At 42.2% G+C, this 15,616-nt stretch overlaps 1 long non-coding RNA gene across 1 annotated transcript; it reads right to left on the bottom strand.

The window, feature by feature from the left end:
* Positions 1-2,702: 2,702 nt before the first annotated feature.
* Positions 2,703-6,336, bottom strand: LOC112665114 (uncharacterized). Its single transcript, XR_003140229.2, has 3 exons — positions 5,940-6,336; positions 5,106-5,242; positions 2,703-4,569 (listed from the first exon to the last, which is right to left on the bottom strand). It is a non-coding gene; the product is annotated as an uncharacterized LOC112665114 (long non-coding RNA).
* Positions 6,337-15,616: the final 9,280 nt, after the last annotated feature.

The following is a 15,616-nucleotide window of genomic DNA, read 5'->3' as shown; positions in this document are numbered from 1 at the left end:
ATCATTAGAGATTCCAAATACATTAGGGATTCCATCTTTCCTATGTATTCAGAATACTTGACTTCAGCTGTTCCAGGGTTAGTTAAGTAGTTTAATTACTTTAGGACACCTTGTCCTGGGTTGCTAAATGGCTGCCACAGCTCCAGGCATTACATTCTCAAGAAATTCAAAAGCATTTAACAGCACTGAGACTTTCTCCTCACTTGCCCTCTTATTGAAAGGAAAATCCTTTCCAGAATTAAGCCCATAGACTTCTTTTTATAGGTCATCATTCAGAATCAAGGTTATGTGGTCCTTCAACGGACATCAAGTAACATGACGTCAAAGTTTCCTCCACTGTATTTGGAAATCATTCAATCCAAGGAAGAAGGGAGTAATAAGTCCTGGGTAGACGACAATATTCTCCATTAGGTTTAGCATTCTGCTCAGCTGCATGGACAAATATATGCTCTCTTTTGCAGAAACTAGAGTCGGCTGTTGGTTATTTGCAACTGAAATTGTGCAGGCTAAAACAAAATGGATCCTATTTATTCATTAGTATCTGTCCTTGGAAATCAAAATAATGAATGTACTAGCTACAAGCCACTCACAGTCATTAAGTAAGAAAACATTTGTCTTTCATTTCCAACCATTTCTATATCTGTGTTACTATACATATTTATGGATAATAAAGTGACATTTACTTTATAATATTTTATAATGCAAAGGTTCCTTTTATACTCTGGTATGCCTAAACATGTACACAGGTAAATAAAATATAGCTCTATTCAAGAAATAGCTCCAGATGCTTACCACGGGCCGGACACTCCGCTCTGTGATGCATACACTGGTCTCTAAGAGCCCTCAGTCCATAACTTGCACAAAATAATTCCAATTTACTGAAGAAGGTACTATGTTGGAAGTGTAGGGAGCTAAAAGTGAACAGACAGTGATCCAAGAAGAATTGGAAAAATGCTGCTGGAAGAGATACATTGGGTAAAAATATACATCCTGATGGTTGACCATGTGTTTTTCTTGCTATAACTTTACCCAAATAGAAACAGACACTGACTGATGTTATGTGGCTCATTCGTGAATTATACTGCCTGTTTATGATGGAAGCATTTTGGGGAATGTTTACCCTAAACTGGGTGGTGCACAAAATATTGATGTTATGATTGAATCAGAAATGCATTTGGATCCCCTGAATATCATATAGTTGTTTCCTAAACAAATCTGGCTAAAAAAAAACATCAAAGATATTTTTGAGAAAATATAACTTGGGAAAATAAATTCAGTCCAGCTGACATTAAACTCTGCTCCTGTCAAACCAAACAGGATTTTAATGTTTCTTGCCTGTTAAGTATTAGTGAGGAATCTGTCCAAACAGTAAAAAATAAAATCCCACAGTCATTAAATCAAAGTAATTAGAACTCCAGTGATGGGTGAAAGTGGAATCAGATGTTCTCTCTTACTGGGAGCCATCCATCCACTGGGGTATTTGAAAATCCATGACTTCAGATGGAGAGCGAGTTAGATATTATGATAGAGGAATTTTTTTGTGTGTGTTCTGCGGGTCACACTGAGTTATATTTTTGGCTATTTCATGTAGGAAATGAATTGTATGGCAAAATTAGATTTTCAGAAGCCATGTGCTGATCTTTCAATTGCAACCTGTCTAACTGAGCTGCGTACACATCAGTAATCCCCAGAAGCTGTAATATATTCCTTGTAAACTGTTAGTGTGGAATTCTTCTCCAGTTTGGGACTCTGGTGTATTTTACTCCCTCATTCCTATAACAGGGTGGAAATTCTATTAACTATGCTGTGCGTTGTAAATCACCTCCACCAAAGAGTAGGGTCAGGTGCCAGCAGAAGCAGCAGCCACAGATGCCTCATGAATCAAAGGAGTACTAAATCCTGAGCTAATTGGTAGAATGGCTAGTGACTTTCTCTGTTAATTTTAACATCTCGAAATGTGTTTTTTTGCATCTACTTTTGATCCTGGGTTACACTGAATATTGGAGACTATACAGTATAAATAAACTGACAGAACAGTAGGAAAAAACTCCAAAAATAACTCAACAAAATGGGCCACCTCGTTGTGTTAAATATAGAAAGAAAAAAAGAACATAATTTCTCAATGATTAATAATATTTGGGATTAATAGCAACATTAATATACTTTGCATTTCTAAGTCTAATACAAATAAAGAGAATATTAATTCCAATCACGTATTGACTCATCACTACCTGGCAGGCAAACTCTTTATGCTTGTGGTGCAGTGCATCTTCCACGCCTCACAATGACGCCTAAGCATTATTCCTCCCGCTTTACAGATGAGGAAATCACGGTCTTCCTAATTCCCATAGGCAACTCACCAAACATCACACGTCTGCTAAAGGCGATCTGGGATTTGGAGCCTACGCTTATAGAACCACAAAGCCAATTATTTCAGCCAGTCGATTCCTCCACCCATCAACTTAGAAACATGACCTGTCAGAAAAGTTTGTCTCCTAATACAGTAGTAGGATGATGTTATCAATAGCAATTTTCATCCTTTAAGTTCAAACTATTATATCATCATTTTCAAAAATTCCCATTTCCATCAGTAATTTATCTCCAAGGCATTATTAATAACAATGACAGTTTATAGCTTATTGGGGTTCTGGGGGACAGTGCCTTCTGCGGGTAGGGACAGTGAAGACCCCACAGGGAGCTGATGCTGTATTTTCAGCATGCCCACCTGATGCCTTCTCGACGGTCACTCACACTGCCTCCCCGTGACACAGGTAAGCCGGCCGGTGTAGGTAATGCAATGGTTTCTCTCTTCTTCTCATTACATTGTCCCAAGTCCATAATCAGGGTGGTGGTGGTGGTGGAGATTCATGAAAGAGTTGGGCAGGGCATTCATGACACCGGGGAATGGAGCCACCAACTCACATTGTTCTGACTTAAAATTTCCACAGTAATGTTTACCCTGTGGGTAGTTAGGATATTGGCCTTGAAGAGCCCCCTGACTCACCCAAAAGCGTCTCCTAGAAGGGAGATCTTGTTAGCGTGTCCCTCCCAAGGCCCCCAGGAAGGAGCCAGAGGGACAGGAGGGTATCATACAGAAAGACTACCCTGTGCCAGCATGTTTTGTTCTCACAGTAGCCCGGTGACATATACTAATAGTTAGAAAAGTGAGTCTTGGTCTGTCCCTGCTCCTTGCTCAAAATCACAGACCCGTGAAGGTGTCAAAATCTGAAGTCCAAGTAAGGCACCTGGCGTCCCTGACAGTAGACAGAGCTCCTGTAGGAAGAAAAGACTTTGTCTAGCACAGTCTGGGGGGAGGGTAGAGACGTGGGTACCTTTCCTCCCCTCACCTCGGAACATTGCCACAGCTACACAGGGTTTTCTCACCTCCACCGGCTACCTAAGGCCGAAGCGACCTTGGAGAGAACGTGCTGGCAGGTGATGAAAGGAGCCTCGGACACCAGGATGCGATACAGACAAAAAAAGGTTAGAAGCCGAAGAGTCTGAGAGCACCTGGCGCCAAGGTAAGGAGTCCCACGACCTTGGGTGGCCCGTGGTGGTGGCAGTAATGACCGTCTCCGTTTAAGAGGGTGACTGTGCCCCCTCATGCATTCAAGAGGATAGAAATACGTGTAGCACACTCTGCAATTATCTTTATAAAAATTGAAAGTTTTAAATGCTAAAACTTTTGTTGCCGGAGACCTCTTCTGCAGGCAATCTCCTCACCAACTGATAGCAGACAAACAGGTGGACGGGGTGTTAATAAGCCAAAGTCATGGTGGAAGATGGACATTGGCAGTTGTCTGCCTTGCGTGCCCTTTTTACTGAATTGTCTCCAGTAGCACTTTTCTCCCAGAGCATCAACTGGTAATGTTATCTGGAAAATGCCTTGAATTTTGAGTAACACAGTCAACTACATCAGGGGTTCATCTGGGACCCTCACCGTTTGTGAGTCCCGTGTTCCATTGAATTGCACCCATTAAAAATGAAACAATCTCAAAATACACACAAGAAGGAGAACAATGAACATGAACTTCCCACCCCAGGGTGCAAATACTAAGGTGCAGGTTTTAAGCTATGTCTTACCTTTTTTTTTTTCATATTAAAGCAACATCATTGTTTTGATTGTAGCCACAGTCTCTTATATTGATATAATCGTTATTACTTAAATCTCATGAGTTGTTGGTCTCTTTAGCCACTTCGTTTTCATTGTTCATACTGGTGACTTATTTGCCACACGGAGTTCTTGACCTCAGGATTTATTTTGGAAGCCCAGTCGCACAATAGGTCACTGGCTTTTGAATTGTTTAGTAAAAATTGAAGCACGTAGCATTGGCTAGGACTCTGTAGTTGGAAGCATGCACGTTGTGAGGACACAGGCTGGCCATGGACGGAACACGGGATTAAGTACATAAGCAGAGCTGCTCCTACCCAATACTCAGATTCTCGGCAGGGGTTTCTTTCTGACAGGGTGGTAGGGTGTCTCCTCACAGAGGCTGTGGGAAAGGCGGTCTGTTACGAGTCCAAGCTGAAGTTCTGGAGGGCAGCTGAAGCTGAGACCGAGCAGCTGTCCTAAAAGCAGAATGGGGATTTAAAAAAGAAAATTGAAATCTGGAATTAGATATGGATGGAAATCGAACTATCCATTGCCTGTAGCCAACAAACGCTGTTCCTTCTGGCTTGGAAGTCTATGTTCTGGTAAATGGCAAAGCCATCCAGTCGCGTCCAGATATTAAGTCATTGTTATGAATTAACAAAGTAAAGGTGGGAATGAGAATTGAGTTTCAGCTCAGATGGGATCCTTCTGGGGGCTTTCTAGGAAAGCATGATGACATATTGTGAATGTTATAAGTTGTGTGAGCTTTCCAGAATTATTTCCACTTTCAGAACACCTCGTTTTCCTCACCTGTAAAAAAGAGGAATTATAAACATGGCAGGACGATGTAGATGGAAAAGGTAAGCAGGTAAGGAAGTGGTACAGTAGTAGTTGACAGAAGATGCTAATCCCAGGCCCCTTCTCCTTAGAACGGAGCAGTTGCTCAGGTCTTAAGTCTGGTGTAAGGTACGTGCTTCCTTCAGAATTTCCAGCCCGAATCTCAGGCACTCACATGATGGAAGAAGTGGAGAAGGAATTCCTTGGCAAACTCTTCATCTTGGAGTTGGATTCTTTGGATTCTCAGATGTCTGTCTTGCCATAAATGCCTGTTCTTAGTGGCAGCAGGAGACTTGTTTTCTTGCCCAAGTCCTAAAATGCACCAAAAGTGAACCAAAATAAACTCAGAAAAGGGAAAGGGAGGGAAACCGAAATGGAAAGAAGTCAGACAGGGAAACAAACCCTGAGAGACTCTTAACTCTAGGAAACAAACTGAGGGTAGCTGGAGGGTTGGGGGTGTGGGGAATGGGGTCACTGGGTGACGGGCATGAAGGAGGACACGTGATGGGATGAGCACTGGGTGTTCTATGCAACTGGTGAATCACTGAGCTCTATGTCTGGAGCTGATGATGTCCTGTATGTTGGCTAACTGAATTTAAGAAAAAAAATAAAAAATACATAAGCTCAGAAAGACAAAAGGAGCAGATTCCCAGCGTCCCTGGCTGTGCGGCCTCCTGAGTGCTCTGGCTCTGCTGCTCCTGCTGCTTGTGTTTTGCTCCATGGGAGAGTTGTGTTTTTTAGGTCTCCTAAACAAAAACCACTATATCCTCTCAAATAAATCATAAAGCCGCACACTTTGTGGCCTGAGGGTCATGGATTTGAAGTCACGAGGCAGAAATGCCACGTGCAACAGGAGACTTTTCAGGTCGGATCCTATTTGAATTGCCTAGATGATGGTCTGTGCCCTTTTCCTCAACACATTGCTCAACTTTTGGCACCTGTTTTCCATTCAGGAAACAGAGAGGTTGCTTTCTCAAAGGCTGTCCCCAGGCTGCTACCAGCATCTTACCTGACACGCACGTCTTTGTATGGTGAATGCGACAAATTCTCTTCTGCTTTCTGTTGTATATATTTTTTTTGTATGTATCTTATAAATGTAACCAATTAAGTGTCGAAAAAAATGAAGCATAATTAAGTCTTCTATTAAGTTCCACGAGTACTTTATTTTACCTAATTTAGCATCCTCATTAGTTAATGATATATCATCTCTACTGTTTGCCTGGAATGTTCAAAGGACAGTAATAATGCATATGCGCAGAGGTGGGGATTAAGGTGCCTGGATTCTAATCTTCTTCTGTTTCTTGTAACTATGGGAGCAGGGGACATGATTTAAGATGAGTATCCAGCTTTCTTCATCTCAAGATGGGCATCCGGAGTTACTTCTTCATCTGCTTATTGACGGCTTGTTTGAGTGCACACACAGCACCCCCCCCCCCCCCCCTTGTGGAGAAGTTCTTCTCGGCCTGGATCCCTGCCTGGCGTCCTATAGAAAGATGACAGGCAATAAAAGAGAATCAGAACAAGGGCACATTCTGGAGTTATGTGAAAAGGTGGGTGCTATTAAACGTAAGAGAGAGCAGACAGGAGAATGGGAAGGCAGGTGCGCTTGCCTTGGTGAATAGGATGCTGAAGGTGAGCTTCCTGGAAGAGCTAATGTCTGGGTAAAGACTCTGAGGGGTAAGAAAATCCCACCTGCGGGCCTGAGGAAGAACAGTCCAGGCAGGGGAACAATGAGCCTTTTCATTTCATTTGATAAAAAGCAAGATTAGGGATCCCTGGGTGGCTCAGGGGTTCAGCGCCTGCCTTCAGCCCAGGGCGTGATCCTGGAGACCCGGGATCGAGTCCCACTTCGGGCTCCCTGCATAGAGTCTGCTTCTCCCTCTGCCTTTGTCTCTGCCTCTCTCTCTCTCTCTCTCTCTCTCTGTGTGTGTGTGTGTGTGTCTCTCATGAATAAATAAATAAAATTTTAAAAAAAAGCAAGATTAGCATGGAAGGTAGGTAGCAAGGCCATGCATGAGATGGTGCAAGATGGCCCCGGGGCCTTGTGCCCTTCCTCTGGGTCCTGAGGGCCTTGTGAGAAGGGAGCCTCCTCGGCCTTTGAGAAGTCTGTGCTGGGATACGTGCGGTTTTGGCTTTGGCCAGCAGTCTCCAGTGTTTGGTTGCTTCTATTTTCATTCCACCAGATAAGAAAATCTGGACTTTTGGCAGCCACCGAGACACACGTAACACTTCATACAGACTGTGCCCCTTCCCCTCCCAGACGACGCAGAACGTGGCCCATGAACCACAGCAGCCCCACCGCCTTCCAGATGCTCTAGGTGTTCAATAAGTGTTTATTGGATAAATGAATAGATTATCATGTTAAAACATCGTCCATAATTTCCCAAGGTGATAACTGGACTTTGTCAAGTTTCACAAAGAGAATCGACTCTGTGAGTGTACCCGTGCATAATGCTATTTAATTCTTGTAAACAGCTTATATCCCACTGCCCCCCCCCCACCTTTTTGCAGATAAAGACTAGAGATAACTTGAGCTCATAAGTGGTTGAACTGGGTTTCCATGCAGGCCCTCTGCCCTGCCCACACCTCTCTGACTTCATCCATAGGCCTCTTCTGTTTCTCTTGACTCCAACTTCCAACTAAAAGTGTGTTTTGAAGGATGTGTATTTGCCATTAACATCCTCAGCTCAGTTCAGCGCCAGAGTGGCTGACACTTTTCCGACACGGGGACCCGCTGAGCAGCCCACTGCTCCCTGTTTCCCTGTACACAGGGCTCACTGCAGGTATTTCACATCACAGATACCCGATTAATTTGTGGATTAATTTCATTCCAGGTCTGAGTCTTTCTGCAGAAATGTGGAAGGTTTTCCTCAATAGAGATGTAACTTTCTTTCTTTGTACTCTGATCCCTTTCTCCAGATCTCTAAGCATCTTAACAAGAGCCAGTAGGTACACGCCTGAAGGATTTCTACTTTTATTACGTGAAGAGGTGTTCAGTTAATTATCAGACCATAAACAAAGGACAGAAACGGATGGAAAACAGATATTCAATATCGCTTTAATTAGGCTGTGCTACTTGAGGATTCTCTTCAAAATAATAGTCTTAACCTTATTATAAACATATTTAACAAAAGTGAATATTGGCGATGCTTACTGTCAGACCTGCCAATTAATTGAAACAACAGACGTATTTAGAAAAGCAGACCCCTTGGCGCCGGGACCAGGCTGGTGGGGCTGGCTCAGGAGGCCTGAGGAAACGTGGAGGGGGCACAGAGCTCCTGGCCAGCGGGCTGGGGCTGCGGACGAGCCACAACTGAAGGGCTGGGCACAGAAGCTGTCCTAGGACAATCGCAAGATATTTTAGAGTAAAATTCTACCTCACAAAATAACCTACCACCCTCTTAAGAACATCATCATAACTGGAAGGAATGAAGACAAATGAATCATTGATATTTAGAAAAATGTAGGCCATGATCATTTCAGGAGCAGGAGAAGAGAGGCAGGAGGCTGACTGCATTCCCAGGAGCAGTGCACTGATCTGCTTGTTTTTGAGCATTTCTAAATGCATAAATGCTAGGATTGGCTCATTTTTTCTCTATAGCTTGCTACATAATAATAACACACACACACACACACACACACACACAGAGCACACATTAGCATGAAGTAACCAAAACACAGCAAAGCAATGAAAAGTGATAAAAAGAGTGCTTCGTGGACAAGGTATGTCCTCAAAGAGCATTCTCATAGTTCAAAAGGAACCATTGGGAAGCTCCTTGATTTTAGGACAGATGACCCACCCCATGGTGAATACCACTGAACAGGGCACCACCAAGCTCCAGGGCACCACCAGAAGCTCAAAGAGGGTGGTGCTAACACTTCAAGGACTCCATCCCGGACGGTGAGTCCACCATCATGGTGGCATCGGAGAACAGAATGAGAAATTGGGGCTTACCCAAAAGGCCTCACACGTTAAGTTGGATAGCTTACCAGAAGTGCTTTGCTGATTGGTGCTCCTGTTTATCTGCTCAGTTGGCTGACTCGGTCCTTATGTCTCTGAGCCTGGAATGGTAGGTTGCTGACCAATGCAAACAGAAGAACTAATGGAAAAACATGGAAGCATCCTAGCACAGTGGTACAAGGTGGAAGGTGACATATCCAACAGGAGTGGAGTCCTCAGTCCCAGAGAGGGGCTTCCATTGGCCCTTCATGAGTAGATGCCTAGTTTTACAGGACACCAAGAGAGGAAGAAATGCAGTCTCCAGAATGATTCTGAGTTCTCAAGTGTTCTCTGCATTACTGCATCGACTTATTTCTTTGGGTAGATGTTCGCATTCAGAGTAGAAGCTGTGGAGCACAATGACCAATGACAAAGATTCTCTCCTGGACCTAAATCTAGTCAGGCTGAGGACCTCTTTTCTTGGCCAATGTACTAATACACTCCCCTGGACCATCTAGGACATTTGGGCATCAAAATAAAAAGAGTTGCTAATGGATTCTAACCTACTGGGGAAAAAAACAACAGGAAAACCCAAATCCCAACCGATATAAATGCATGAATGAATGAATGAATCAATCAATCAATCAATGAAGAACTTACACTTTTGTTAAGGAATGGAGTAGTTAAAGCCCCACCCCCACAATATGCCCGTTAATGACAAAACATAGAAGAGGGAGTTGCAAGTGGAGAAGCCCAGGAGATACCACCTCCATCACATGATGTTCACAAGTAAGAGGGCAAAGCAAAGCCACATGATGCCATTCAGGACGCGCTGAACACAGAGACACTTCTGTGGTTTTCTTGCCAAAGAAATGTAATTGTGAACAAACATCAGATAATTCAAAATGGTGGGCCATTTTACAAAATGACAAACACGTAGTCTTTAAAAGTGCCAAGTTTATGAAAGTCCTGGAAAAGACTAAGGAGCTGTTTTAGCTTGTAGGAAATGAGAGAGAAACTGTAGACGGCAACGTGCAACTCTGACATAGATAGATCCTTTTCTATAAAGGACATTTGTGACAGCTGGAGAACCTTCACTCGCTTTGCAGATTTCCTGATTTTGTCATCGTGTCATGGTTATGTAGGAAGATATGCTTGTTTGTATGAAAAGTACACTAATGTATCCATGTCCACAATTTACCCTCAAATAATTTTTTAAGTTTTTTTTAACTTGTAATTTTTCTGTACATTTGAAAGCAATTCAAAATTGGCGGAATAGTGCATAGAAATAAAAAGATGTCTATGCTTTGGTTTGACTCTGTCCAGTGGAAACTTTATCGCTCTTTCAATTACCTGTTTCAGAGATATAATAGGTATTTACTAAAAATTCACTGAATTGATTAGGAAATGATCAATAAGGAATAAAGGAATGACTAACATATATTTTATCACATACTTTTAATAAATAAACTTTAAGTTTATAAAACTGCTTTCAAATATTTCTGACTCGCATTCTTTTAAAATCTTGTCAGCATTGGAAACTATTTGTGTCGGATTAAAATTAAATTTCCCCACTGTGTTTATGAAATTTTCTGGCATGCTCCTATATAAACAGTACAATTTAGTGTAAATTCAGCTTGAGGCAACAAAAAAATCCAAGTCAATTCGTTAACCACATTGACTTTTATTCTCTCTCATAACAAGAAATCCAGAGGCAAGAGGGTTCCAGAGCTGGTTAAATCAACGGTGCTTCAGCATAATCAGAGATCCAGAATATTTCCTTTTTGCTACAGACCCCTCGTTGCATGCTGGTCTTTGTCCACGGCTTTGTTCTCTGACGGCTGCCACAGCTCCAAGCATCTCCTTACCAACCGTTATAGATGCATGTTCACCAAAGGAAGATTCCCTTCACAGGACCCTTCATGAGAGTGAAGAAACCTTTTCTCAGAAGCGATCCCAGGATTGTCTCCTCATGCATCAGAATTACTGTAAAGTTTTTGCTTCAACCAAGCATTGGCAAGGAGAAACCACCTTATTATCTTAAAACAATCAAAATTGGCACTTTAAGACTGGTGATGGTGGAGGAGGGGGGCAAGTCTCCCTTTTCCTCATTATAGAACCATACCAGAGGTGGGTATTGTTTTTTTTTTCCTTTTTTAAATTGCTCTTTTAGCAAAAAATAAGGGAATAGCAGCAAAGTATTTGAATAGGTCATCAAAATCTGTGCAACAACGAGTAAAGCAGCAATGGAAAACAAGAGGAAAAGTGACATACCAGGAAAGCAAATAAACCCAAGGTCTAGTAAGATTATGATGCAACAAAAATCAACACAAAACAGTTTCTGTATGTTTGTACAAATATATTATTTGTGTAGCACTAACTTAGGTATAAACTGTTTCAGTTGTAATATAGATATTAAGCCAAATGTGTTCTTTGGCATCATATAAGAAATCAAACCGATATCACAAATCCATTAAGTTGGTCATGGGACTAAGACTGTTTTGGTCTAAGAGACAACATGGTATAGAAACACATCACTTGAGGTCAAAGTCATTATTTTTTTTCCTTTGATCTCATCATGCACCAAATATTCAGGTTCCCTAAGTATATACAACTAAAGGAGCATCAAAGTTACTTTCAATATGATAGAATTGGAGAAAACAAATTGGATCCAACTGACTCTGTAGCCCTGTCAAACAGAACAGAATTTTAATGTTGCTTTTCTGCTATGGATTAGTGAGGAATCTGTCTGATTGGTAAAAAATAAAATCCCACAGCTATTATATCAAAGTAATTAGAACCCCAGTGATGGGTGAAAGTGGAATCAGATGTCTTTTCTGAAAGTCATTATGTGGCTAAAGTATGTTTTTATAAATCTGGTGCATGGGTTTGTAAATGTATTAAAAGAAGTGTTTATTCTTATAATGAAGTCTGTCAAGTTAGATTTGCTGGAGTTTGATGTAAGATAATCATATTACTTTCAAAGGAATTTGATGCTGAACGTCAAGAGAAGGAGGCCACCGGACATCACTAACGATGATGTAAGAGCCCGTCTCCTAGGATGACCCCCCCAGACTTGGCATCGCTCCCCATGGGCACAAACAACACCTGAGTCAGCCTTGACTCTGTGCACGACGTAGCCTGACCAGGAATGTTGCCGTGCAATTACATATTTCACTTATGCACACATCACTGGAATTTTCTGGACTTATCATTAAATACTTGGAAGAAAGGTCTTTTTTATCTCCCTCCAAATTTTCAGAAAAATTTTGCATGGAGAGAATGAAGAGTGGTGAGTGATATGATAAATTCCGTGTCCAGTCAACTTTTCTCCAATGACTCCCGTTTGCATGTTCCTAGACTGAGAATCGGCAGCTTCAGGACACCATACGAACTGCATTAATATTTTACTACAATCAATTCTCCTGGAGCATTGTGTGTAGTAGAGTCTTTTAAAAATATCCCGCCACCCTGTAAAGGGAGCAGTAGAGGTCATCAAAAGATCCCAAAACAGACTCCTTCAAGTACATACAGAACAACCTCCAGCTTCCCTTGAAGGGCCCCATCTGCTTTCTCAGTGATTTCCAGAGATTCCTGGCTTGAACACAGGAAGGCTACCCAACCGCCGGCTGCATTATTTTATTATTTTTGCCTTCATGACTGTTCGGATGAGCTCACCCGTTCAAAGCCACGCAGGTCTATTGGGGCAAAATAAACCCATCACACCGTTAGCACCGAGAACCTCTGTTGAGAATCCACAGTCATCATTTCCAAAAACACAAAACCAAGTTTACAAATTCCCCCATCCATCCTTGTGGGGATCCAGGGAAACTTCATATGAGCAGCATTAGGCAACTTTTAGACAAACAACCAGCGCTGCTAATGAACCCTGCAGGGGATCTTTGAAGGCCCTTCAAGTTTTGTGCCTCCTTTGAAATCTTGCTTTAGCCTGAGGCAAATGGGGAAGGGGTGTCCTGGGAGTGGGAGGTAAATGTACCTTAATGATTTAAACGTTTTACAGCAGAATGGCCTTAAGTGATTATGCTCTCCCATAGAGGTGAACTATATAAATATATATTCATGTGTGCATGAGCCATGATAGACATGCACGCACATGTACATACAGAATGGTGGTATAATCTTTCACAAACTTGGAAAATTTTTAAATATTTTACATGATACCTGAGTGAGCAAACTTTTGGTCCTCCAAATGAGCTTTCTGAGTCTTTCTTGTACCACATGCTAGATTCTAAAATAGTATGTCCCCTGAAACTATGAGAAGCAGCTAAAATGTTATCATTTGTATAAAGAAATAACATTTTCGACAAATGTTAGAATATGAAATTGTACATGATGTTCCATAACAAAGAGTTTTCAAATTAATCTCTGCAGAAAAAAAATGTAATTTGCAAAAGAATAAAAATATGTACATGAATCATTGATATTTTGTTACATAATCTGTTAACAAAACTTCTGTCTGTTTAAAAAAGAAATACTGTTTGGTAGTTAGTGGCTGGTGGCACATAAATTTCTATGACTTTTGCATCATCCTTTGGATATATTACCCATATCATCCACACTCCTGAACAGTGACCAGCTAATTCTTTGTAAGACAGACTTTTCCAATTATGTCCAGGACTTTATCCTCTGGAGTTTCCCTAATTTTAACTTAATTGTTTGGCTGTGTCCATACAAAGCAGTGGTGACAAATACGGGGGAGCTGGGGGACAGAAAACAGACATAGAGGCTGAGCACCTCCTCGGTGCTCATGATAGACATGCACACACATGTACATATAGACGCTGTGAAAACAAAACTAACTAAATCCTACACAATCTCTTTAAATTTTATTGATTTTATTATTTATTTAATTTTATAAATTATTTATTTTACACTATTTTATTACTGATTACTCCCATCTAATTTAACGTATTTGAAGTCCTTTATTTATTTATTTATTTTTTAATGATAGGCACGCAGTGAGAGAGAGAGAGAGAGAGAGAGGCAGAGACACAGGCAGAGGGAGAAGCAGGCTCCATGCACCGGGAGCCCGACGTGGGATTCGATCCCGGGTCTCCAGGATCGCGCCCTGGGCCAAAAGCAGGCGCCAAACCGCTGCGCCACCCAGGGATCCCTGAAGTCCTTTAAAGAAAGTGTTTAGCCACCACACCATCACCTCCATGCCATTTTGGTTCCTGGTCCCTAAGCACCCCGTCTACATCTCAACCAGTAGACCTGCACCTGGCTGTGTCAACACATGTAATGGCCCTCGGAAGTAGCCACCGTCCTCCCGGTTGAACAGAAGCTGCCACTGGAGTCTCGGAGAAGTAGGGCCATTGTCTGAAGAAACCCCAAGTGTCTATCTCGTTCTTACTGGTTCTTTAAGTTTCAATCCCCAAAACTGTATCCTTTCCGTTCTGCTACATTGCCTACTGCTTCCAACCTTCTTCTTTAACACATAAACTTGCTTATTTTGACAGTTCAGTGGCCTACCTTGGAAAGAAACAGCTCCTCTGCTGAGAATGTTGCTGTTATGCCTCCCAGCTGTGAAACTCTGCATCCTGAAGCGTCTGATTTACCAGCACGCGGTGGTGAGATGCATACACGTCTGTGTACGTCTAAACGGGAAGAGGGAGAAGGCAAGGGACAAAGGTTCTGACTGGCACAGTCTCCATTTGTCTTCATTGAAAAATGGCCACACCTGTTACATTCCCTGAATGTTGAGGGATGAAAAGAAATAAATCAAGGAATGGATTTTTGTGATCGTTGGTGATACTTCCCTTGGCATCACTAGGAGTCTCTATTCCCCTGGAAAGCCAGGACAGTGAAAATGCCACCACGGAAAGAAGGGCGGAGGGATTCCTAATTCAGGGACACCTTCCCTAGCTACAAGCACCAGACTACAGGCTTCCTGAGTGGCCAGTTCTGAGAAGAGGTTACAGTCATGCTCTGTGTAGACAAGTTCCTCACACTCTACTGGGTGATTTCTTTTTTTTTCAATTTGTTTCTTTTTTTTTTTTTTTTTTTTTTTAGACATGCAATGTGTGTGCATGTCTAAACCTGATCATGTAAAATTCTGCATCCCCTACAGACCAGGGTACAAAGTCTTCAGCTTGATGCGTCAGGTTGCTTGTGACGCCACCCATACCTTCCCTTGTGGTCTCAGCTCCTGGTGCCCCTTCCAGCTTCACTGAACTTGGTGCTGCTCCTGACATGCTGAGTGCTCTTTCAAAATGGAACCCACGAGCCCATGTCCCCCCATCTCCCATCTGTACCCCCGCCTCACCCGGATCATCCAGTTGGCAACACCAGCTCATCCTTCCAGGAGCTGTCTTCCCTGTGAACTGAGCCTGCTTCCTGCTCTAAACTGTGTGTTCCATGGGAGTATTGAGTACTCAGTACCTGTGCTTAGTAGTCATTCTGACAATTTTTGGAAAGGAAGTATTGGAGCATTTAAATTTAAATTTGGGGTGAAAACTTTTCTGCTATATAATGTACACTTTTAGTTTCCTTACAAGGAATATAATCATCATTCCCAATGTCAACACTGCCCCTGACATGGAGAGAGAGTAATAAAATGAACTTCCAATTTCATCCTTTTAAGTACAAGTTCCTCAAGACATGGGAAAATTTCCCAAAGACTTATTTTCCCTTGGTTTTCTTTCTACCTTCTCAATCCTAGCATTCTCGTTCACTCACTGTACTTCGGGGTCACCCCAGATCATCTCCCACAAGCAATGGAGACT

The sequence above is a fragment of the Canis lupus genome, chromosome 17 (genome assembly GCF_003254725.2).
Source record: "Canis lupus dingo isolate Sandy chromosome 17, ASM325472v2, whole genome shotgun sequence".
Taxonomy (NCBI): domain Eukaryota; kingdom Metazoa; phylum Chordata; class Mammalia; order Carnivora; family Canidae; genus Canis; species Canis lupus.
The sequence above is the reverse complement of the archived record's forward strand: the minus strand, read 5'-3'. Positions and strand labels throughout refer to the sequence as shown.